We start from the raw sequence: 9,290 nt of genomic DNA on the forward strand, positions 1-9,290 counted from the left end.
CTCTGTTCCTGATCACATCTCACAGCATTTATTTGGGAAGGTGTATTTTCATGGGGACACTGGCATTGCGCTAGTGTCAAACCATAACAATGTGGGACATAGCAGAGGAGGACCAGAAGCACAAAATCCTAGGGCTGTTGAGGAAAAATTATGTCATAGCAGAAGATTGGCAAGGAAGACAGACAAAGATACCAGACAAAGAAAAGTCAGAAATTAAGATGAACTGAGACAGTCTGGTGGCACAGGAGTAGGGATGGCTTTGAGCAATGTGCTTATTCCTAGAGACCATAAAAAACCTCAGAGTCCCAGCATCCCTGTTGTGTCAAGCAACAGTTAAACACCCTGGTGTCTTACACAGCCAGCTGATTTTGATGGCAGAGTCTGCTACAGACACCATCTTCTGTTTTATCAAAGTGAGTATGGGCAATGACTCTCCAGACCTTCACACTTCTTGTAATGCTGCTACTGGGGGCCTCTGTAGCAACCGAGTGAACGACTGTGAAATTAAATCATACTTTTCCTTCTTACCAGGATACTTTGCAGCTAGTGGCAGGAAGTTAGGGCTAATCGTCTGACCTTATTCTGGCATGTATTTTGTCTCTACAGCCTTCTAAGTTAGTTTAAAGTAGTCATTACAGCACCATTTCCTGTCTAAGAAGAAAAAAAATTATCTTCCTGGTTGCTTGACTCAACTTTCCTGCAGACCATGCAGCTTTGGATCAACACAGTGCCAGCCCCAACCCTTCAGTGTCTGGCTCGACTAACAGTGTCTCATTAATTAATACACAAGCTGTGAAACGGGATTGGAGCCAGGTAGCTTGAAATTCTGCAGCCTTTGAGGGGAAATTCTACATTGTGTAAGGCTGAATATCCTGATGATCCCAGCAGAAGAGAAAGTGAATGTGTCTGTCTACAGTTGAAACTATGCCTGGGATGAAACTCTTCTGTTTGAGCCAGGGAGGTGATTTAAGAGCGCCATTACCTGAAGTGCAATTTAGTCAGGAAACAAACCTCCACTTACAAAAAGCACTTGATGATCTTTAATTATCACAGCAGGCCTGGACCTCAGCTTTCAATCTCATCAGATAAGTGTTTGCCCTCTGATATCAGGCTGAGTCAATGGCTGAATGAAGAGGTCAGAAGAAGGAGAAGGTTTGTGCAATGCCAAAAGACAGAACCTCTTACAGAGATTCTCTGTCTGAAGGGAGACTGGGACCATTCACAATTAGTAGTCTGCATCCCTTGAAAGCAATTTCACTGGTCCTGTAGGATCACTTGTAGCATTTGTAATGCTTTAAAAGTATTCAATAATTGCTTATTTGTTCACCAAGGAAATATATACTGGACATTGTTCTGTATTGTTTCTTTGTTAAGTCCTGTGTTACAACACAGATTTTTATTTGTAAAATGTTAATAAAGCTCTTGTTTTCCTCAGTGCATAGAAGCAGTTTCTTGCATACCAATACCTTGTGTAATAAATTCATGAGTAAATGAAAAAAGGAAGCAAGGTCACCTTTGGGCTTGCTGTGATATCTAGAGTGAGCACTGTGCAGAATTTGTGTTGCAGGGCCTTTGCTGAGGTGGTGTGATCTTTTGCCAGATGGGTTATAGTGTGACAAAGGCCCAGGCTCTTTAGATCACATGTAGTCTGAGTCTTGCTGGTACAGTAGAGCAGGCTTAAGGTTAACAGATTTGTTTTGCAGAAGGAGCAAGAGCCTCAGGTGTCAGCCTGGCCAAATAGATATCTTGTGCTCACAGCTATCCTCATAGTCTAAATTACACATGCATTCCACAAACCCACATATTCTGGGAATTATGTCAGCTGCAGATAAAGCAATTAGGCTAATTTTCTCAGTGCATATGGCATGTCAGCAGCTGGCAAACTGTTTGCAGGAGGGATCCTAAAAGTGCTACCATTAGCCAAATTATTGTCATGGATAATAAGAGATCAGTTTCCTTACATTGCCAATGTAATGCATTGTTTTGTGCAGCTTTGAGATGGGGAATTTAATTGCAGCAAGAAACCTTTTTCATTTTACAGGGATACAGTGATAAAATAGTTTATCTATGAGTGGTAAAGGACTCCCTTACCTGTGTTAAATCTGATATTTGGAAATAATAGCCAGAATTTATTTTACTGGTAGCAGTTGTCTTACCCCCTCATTTCTTCTACAAAATACAATTTGCTCACCGTTTTGTCACCTAAACTGTGTGACTAATGTTCTAAATTAAAACACTGCCCTGCTATCCTAACAGCCAAAAATTTCATTACAGTTATAAGTGTGATGCCAGAGGACTAAAGTTAAAAGTATCTCTTTCTTTCTCTTTCCTCTGAGATCTTCAATCCACAGGGATCAGATCCCATATGACAAAAGGTGCTGGGCTCAGCCTTGTTAAACCAAAAGGGAGGGAAAGCGAAACGTGGATGGGAGGCATAGCTGCACGTGTTATGTGGGTTGTGCTATTAACTTCGAAAGGCATTGCTGTGGAAAAGAGGAAGTTTGTTACTTAGAACACAAGTCTTGGTCAGTTAATGATGTGACTGGGGTCGAGGGAGCAGTGAAGAGCACTCCTGGAAGGATGCTGAGCAGCACTGAGTCACAGGAGCAAGGAGTGAAGAGAGAGTTCTACCTTGCTTCAAGGATCCATCCAGAAATGCTTTTTGGGTGCTACCTTTGGGTCAGGCCTTCATCAGTTGGCTTTCAAATGTGGTGTCCAGTGCTGCAGCTGTGAGTCAGTCCAAGCAGCAAACAGCTCTCGCCTGGTGCTGTGTCTTTACTAGTATTGATAATTGCAGACCTGTTCATTCACAATACAGAATAGGCAGGCTGAATTCCTCAGTATCTGTTTGATGGCATAACACTCCATACATTTTGGGTGATGACTTGCTAGTCAGCTTGCCACTTCTTGTGCAGTGTTGTGTAACATTCTCACATGTGGGATCTTGTTAGATGATGGGGTGACATACAGTGAGGCATCCTGCAAGCCCCAGCCAAAGAAGGCTGCATAAATTATTGCTTTGAGTCCAGGCAGGGAGAGATAGTAAAACGCAAGCTCAGAAAATACAAGACTTTAGGTTGTGCCTGTAAGGGCAAGATAACATTGATAGAATAGGATTTGTGCATAGTTTTAAAGGACTTTGGAATTTTACACACTGGGCCAAATTCAGCTCTGTCATGCCATTGATCTCAGTGCCACTATTACATGATAATAATTGCTTGGGCTCTTTGAAACGGATTTGGGGCAGAAAATAAAAATGCTGTCAGGTTCAGCAGGTATACATTCAGCTACAACACTCTATTTGAAAAGGTCTGTTTGTCATCCTGGCCCCTAGTTTTCTCATGGCTATTTTGATCTTCAAAGGACTTTACATGTATTGATTAATCTCTGGGTGGGCCTGTAAAATAGTTGCAGTGAGTAACTATCATGTATGCTGCAGAGGCTGCAAAACTGAAACAAAGGAGTTTTGACTGCACAAGCAGCTGAAGTGGCCACTGTGAGATCTTGGCTATCCACCCTGGCCTCAGACCTCTTGATCATACCTGTGTCAAATAAGTATTCTACTCTTCCCTCCCCTAGCAAGTATTTATTTTGGATTAATTGTTGATCCCATGGGGCACTGAATCCAATATCAATCTACTTTTAGTAGAAGAAATACCATCTGGAATTAACTCAGAGTGACTGGCTAAGTTACTTGAACCAGATTGCATTGCTCCTTCTCTGTTTACAGGAAGAAGTGTGGGAGAGCACATACACAACCAAACAGAAAGTGATGAGGCTCATTTGGATTGCCATATAAAATGATCTGCCAGCACCTTCTTTGCTGGATATACAATAAAACTTTGTACAAAGGAGGGAAATATACACAGAATGATCTCTCTCTACTGAACTGTGCAAGCAGTTGTGTTAGGACAGATAATGAGAAACACTATGAAGCACTATGATATGTGATTTGGTAAAGAACCACAAAAAATATGCAGACAGCTGTCTTTTGCTGAGAAGCAGTTTTGCAGTGACCTCAACTGATTCAAAATCTTCCATGTGGATGAAGATATGGGGAAGTGAAAAAAACTAGAAAAAGGAGCAGAAATATCAGTGTTTGGAATTGACATTTTGGAAGAGGTGCTGGTCTCAAAACATAACTAGATTTTACTTAGAAGAGGAAAACCCAGTCAAAATGACTCATCTGTGGCTTTTTTATTGTTTCCTGGAGAATTCTGCTATCTATGTGTTAGCATTTCTGCTGTGGGGAAGACATGAGGACATCTCACTTTGGAAGTTTTGACGTTAAAGAATGAATAATATGAAGATGCCAAGATGTATCTTCCAAGAAGAACTTTTAGCTAGTAACAAATTTAGTTCATTTGACAAATAACAAAAGTTACCAATCCAGCTCCAAAGAATGGCAGTTCTGGTGTAGATAGTATTTAAAAGTGATATTTCTTAAACTGAAGCACCCTACAGATGTTTATAATTTCATCTTTCATCTAAGCTAATGCCCAGAGAAAGCTAGTGCAAACTTTTCCTTTGAGTTCCCTTTTCAGGATTCAGATAAGTAGTTTGCATTAGGTGATGATGAGTGATCTTTTGCAGCCAGCATACTACATTGAGTATATCATCTGTGTTTCAAGGATCCATGCTAATTATGGCACTACAGAATTACTTAAAACTAATTTTAAGGAAACACGTATATTTTTAAATAATTGGGGTAAATCCTGTTGGTCTAATAGTGGTGGAGAAATCTCTCAATAAGTGAGATTTGGTGATTTGATTAAAAAAAGTTTTCTATAATCCATGAAAGCCTTTGAAGTCAGAATGATAAAAATCTAGATTTAAGCTACAAGTAATCCTCTAAGTCTTTTCAGGTTTTATAACTCACAGTAGTCTGTGAGGTTTTTGACCACATTTACAGAAACTGATTTTGTTGGCAGGATATTATAAAACTAAAAATATTTAAAGCTGGCAGCCTAATACTTTCATTCAGATATGGTGATGAGATCTCTGGATTTAATAATTACATTCCCAGCAATCACAATTATAAAAGTTATGCTTAGAGATAATAATGTGAGGCAGATACCTGAATTTCAGCTCACTCTGTATCATTAAAGTTGAAAAATATTAATTAAATGCCTTTCCCTAACATTAATTTCTCTGAATACATTTTTGTCTCCATTTTTGTTCTACTTTTTAGGAAGTATCAAATGAAATATATTAATAAATTCAGAAACAGATGTTTTATTAAGGGTATTAATAATATAGAGTATAGCTGAACATAGTACCACAGGGGGAAAAAAAAATGAAAACCAGGTTTTGATTTTAGAAAAAGAAAAGAACATTTTTCATTTATTTTTTTTTTTCCTAGAAAAATAATATTTTTTCCCTCAAGGGAAATAATGTCAAAGGATCCATGCATTAAAATAAGCTTTTTAGATTATGAAAAGGAAAAACTACTCAGTGAGCTCCTTAAAAAAGATGATGATATATTGGTAAAACAGAATTAACTTTTTCTTTTAGTGCCTATTCTTTTGTTTCTCAACAGAGTAAGAGATATGTGGATCTTCAAAAATGGTGATATGCACTTGAATCAGAGCACATGCATCAGCTTTCTTCAAGGACCTAGTGAACTAAAAGGGTCACTCTGCAGCAATAGCATCTCATTTTTTTTTGCAGAGCTGTCTGATTCATCCAGGGTGCCACAAAAAGCTAGTGCTAGAGTCCACTTGCTGTAACCATTTGTAGGCAATTATGGAAGTGTAAACAAACAGCATATTAAAACAACCTTTCAGTGTGATTGAGCAACCTCTGGTGTTGCGTCCCTCTCAGCAGCGCCACTCACACACTTCACTTGATATTAAGTGAATTGCTAATGCTGAAATTTCAGTGGGTAGAGATGTTAATTAACAACAAAACCAGGATTGCAGTGATGGGTAAAGACCTGTATCTCTTGGAGCTCACAGGAGCTCCTTTGAGTGACATCTTTCTTGCACAATGTTTCTAACTTCTTCTACTATCCATCTTACTAACCATACTTGTTTTCTCTTTTTTTTTTTCTTTTTTTTCCCCTCCAGTCAGAGGCTGCACTTGTGAGCCCAAAATGACAAGATTAAGAGCAAATACTGTGACTCTCAGAAAAAAAGACCTTAATCCAAACTCCCCAGCCATTACAACCAGCAGAAATTTCCTGTTGGTATAGAAACCTCTTTATTTGATAGCATTTTTTTCTTTCTGCTGGGGCTCATTTCAGCATCTAACTCAAGTTTAAAGTAAAGAAGAAGCTTCCCCCATTCATCGCAGGAAAACACTGCAACATTTTTTTACCAAAACTACCACAAATTTGAAAGGATATTTCTCTCTATGTTCCTTTGACACCTGGTGTTTGGTCCCATATGGAAACTGATTCTGTGCTCACTACTTGGTTGCTAAGTGACCCATGCAAAATCTCTGAGCTGATTTTTCTTCTATTTTGACCATGAATGAGAGAACCACGTAGTCAAAAGATGGATTTCATTCATATGCAAGATTTCACAAAAAACATGAGAATCTTTTGCTATACTGCTTTCAGGGCTGCAAGAGAGACTAGCAGCCTGGCTGCAAGATAGGGCAGATATGTGACAAAGATAAGCAGTGCTCACCTTCAGTGGTCTAACTCCATTTCAGAGGAAAACAAGATAATAAAATTTGGAGGACAGTCAAAGCCCTACATTGTCTTTCTAGGGGGATTGATAAATGGCTGCTGATTTTGCCCATGTGTGTCTGGTTTTTAAATAAAGCCTTGCACTAGGGATACCTACCAAGTAATTTGCTAATTAGGTTCAGTAAATGATTTTATGAATTTGTTTAAGGCAGAAAAAGTGGGTAAGGAAATCAACTGCTATTGTGCAATCTAGTATTTTTCTTCAGAGTTGCTTTGACCTGTCTCTTTCCTGTTTAAAAATTTCATTTGAACAGGAAGGCAGTGACACAGAGAAGGGGTGGCAGAAGGGCAGCAACCTGTAGACACACTTGTAACCAGGAGAAGATGTGTATTCACAGCCTCAAATCATGCTGAGTGGCCTCAAGCCAGCTGTTTGCAATGTTATGCTCCAGTAGGATTTGAGGATTAAAGAATTATCTGCAATGCAGATCAGATTGTCTTTCAGGGAGCAGAAGAAGTCACAAAGTACAAACAGGTGCAAGGTCCAGTCAAGAGGGCTCTTCTGTGATCAGGATATGAGAAACAAGACTGCCACCTGAGTTAACTCACTAAGCAGATCCATCACTACTATTTTACTCTCTATTTTATTAAAAAGGGCAATGAAGCAAAACACTGCCAAAATGCATTGTATTAACAGAACATTGCCACAGCATTACCTTATAATGGGAATCAAAATTGGAGCCAAAGCACTATGTTTTTCTTCAATAATACACTGCCATCAGTACTTTTCCCTGCAGACAAGCTGCATCTTCATGCATCTCATGACAAAGAAGATAGTTTGGCACAGAGACAGTGCCATCCTCTCCCTGAATCACACAGACCCTTTTAACCAACAGGAAAAAAAGCTGGATTATTTTGTTTTTGTTCTTTTTAGATGTGGGGCACAGCTGTGTAGACTGCAGGCAACAACTGCCTGCTCTGATGCAGCATCCTGCACAGCAAGAAAACTAAACACTGTTGCTTCTTTCCTTCATTTTGAGCATTGGCCTGTGCATTGGGAGCATCAGTGTGCATCTGCCTGGTTGTGAAACACTCTCTGGATCACCATACAAGTCTGGTGGCAGCCATGTGAAATGAGTTGGACTCATGATTTACGACGGATATTTTTCACTACCAAATCCCAGGGCACTGCACATCTTTAAATTAAGACACATGCCTCAATGTCTCTGAAAAATAATCACTAGCTCTGGAGGGGAAGTAACTTTTCAGTTTAAAAGGTTTATTTTCACTATGGCTTTGATGCTGCCGTCTGGCAGAGCATGAATGACTATAGATTACTATGAGCCAGTGACTGTCTAACAGCCTTCTCTGAGCAGGTGTCTTGGTGTAAATGTCTGAAGGTGGCAGAATAAGGCAGTGCTGCAGTGTGACAGATCCAGAGTTCATTCAATTTCCTAAGGAAGTATACAGGTGGTGGTCAACAGTATACCAAAAAATACAGTTTCATGTCAAAAGCTGTTCCAAGGAAGCAAAGAAAATTCTGTTGGTTTTCCTTTTTCTTTTTTCCATGCTGCAAATTCTCCAGATGTGTTTCTGATTATATGAGGTCCAGTGAAAGTGGAACCTTCATCCTTACTAGAAAAAGGATTTGACAAAATTTCTAGACTGATAAGAATTTCTAACTTTATCTCAGTGTGTTTTCTTGCATATGGATTATGATTTTCATTTAAATTAATATAACATTTTTTTTTATCTGGACATCTGACACTTCTTCATAAGCATCAACAAATCTTATTTATAACTTCCATACTTGTTATTTTCAAATAGACTCCTGTCTGACCTCCTTTTTAGGATTACTCAGTTGTAATAGATCTAGCAGAGTATGGTAACAACACAGAGCACTGTCAGTGAATACAGGGGTTCTTATGTTAACATAGGCCTGAGTGGAAAGCTGACAGGAGATCCTGCACAAATTACATTTCTAAGTTCACTTTGGCACATTTGAGAAATTTGAACAAGATTTGTAATTTCTCTTGCTTTCATTCAGTCTCTACCTGAGCTGTATCTTACAAGTTTAATAAAAATAACAAACCAAATAGTTAAAAAAAAAAAGGAATGACATGAATCACTTGAAAATTAGTCTGGATTCAAATCAGTACAGTAAGAACCAACATCCCTAAGTATTAATAAAGTATTTTCAAAGAAATAAATGGACGCAAAGAATCTACATACCACTAAGGTTCTGGGTGTTAGATTTTGCCTTGCAGTTTCTTGCGGTGTTTATACAGGTGTGGAACTTCAGAGGAAAAGGCTGATGGCATACTAATTTTCATGTAACATGAACAACAATGAAATAAATAGTTATTATTGAACATCTATTTACAGGCCTCTGAAGTTAAGAATTGAATAACAATGGTAAAATTTTGTATATAAAATACAAAATGGGTTCAGCTGAAGGCAAACTGCATGAGAAATTTCAATAACAGTTGAAATTTCAAATAAATAAAAAAATAAAATTTCCACAATGTTTGTGGATTCCTTCCTCTCTCTCTCTACTTTTGGATCCAGGCTCTATAACACAGGGCTTTTTACAATCAAATAAATATTAGTATTTTATATTTTTATATGCATATATATATTTGTGTGTGTATATAAA

Source organism: Lonchura striata, chromosome Z, assembly GCF_046129695.1.
Source record: "Lonchura striata isolate bLonStr1 chromosome Z, bLonStr1.mat, whole genome shotgun sequence".
Classification (NCBI taxonomy): Eukaryota; Metazoa; Chordata; class Aves; order Passeriformes; family Estrildidae; genus Lonchura; species Lonchura striata.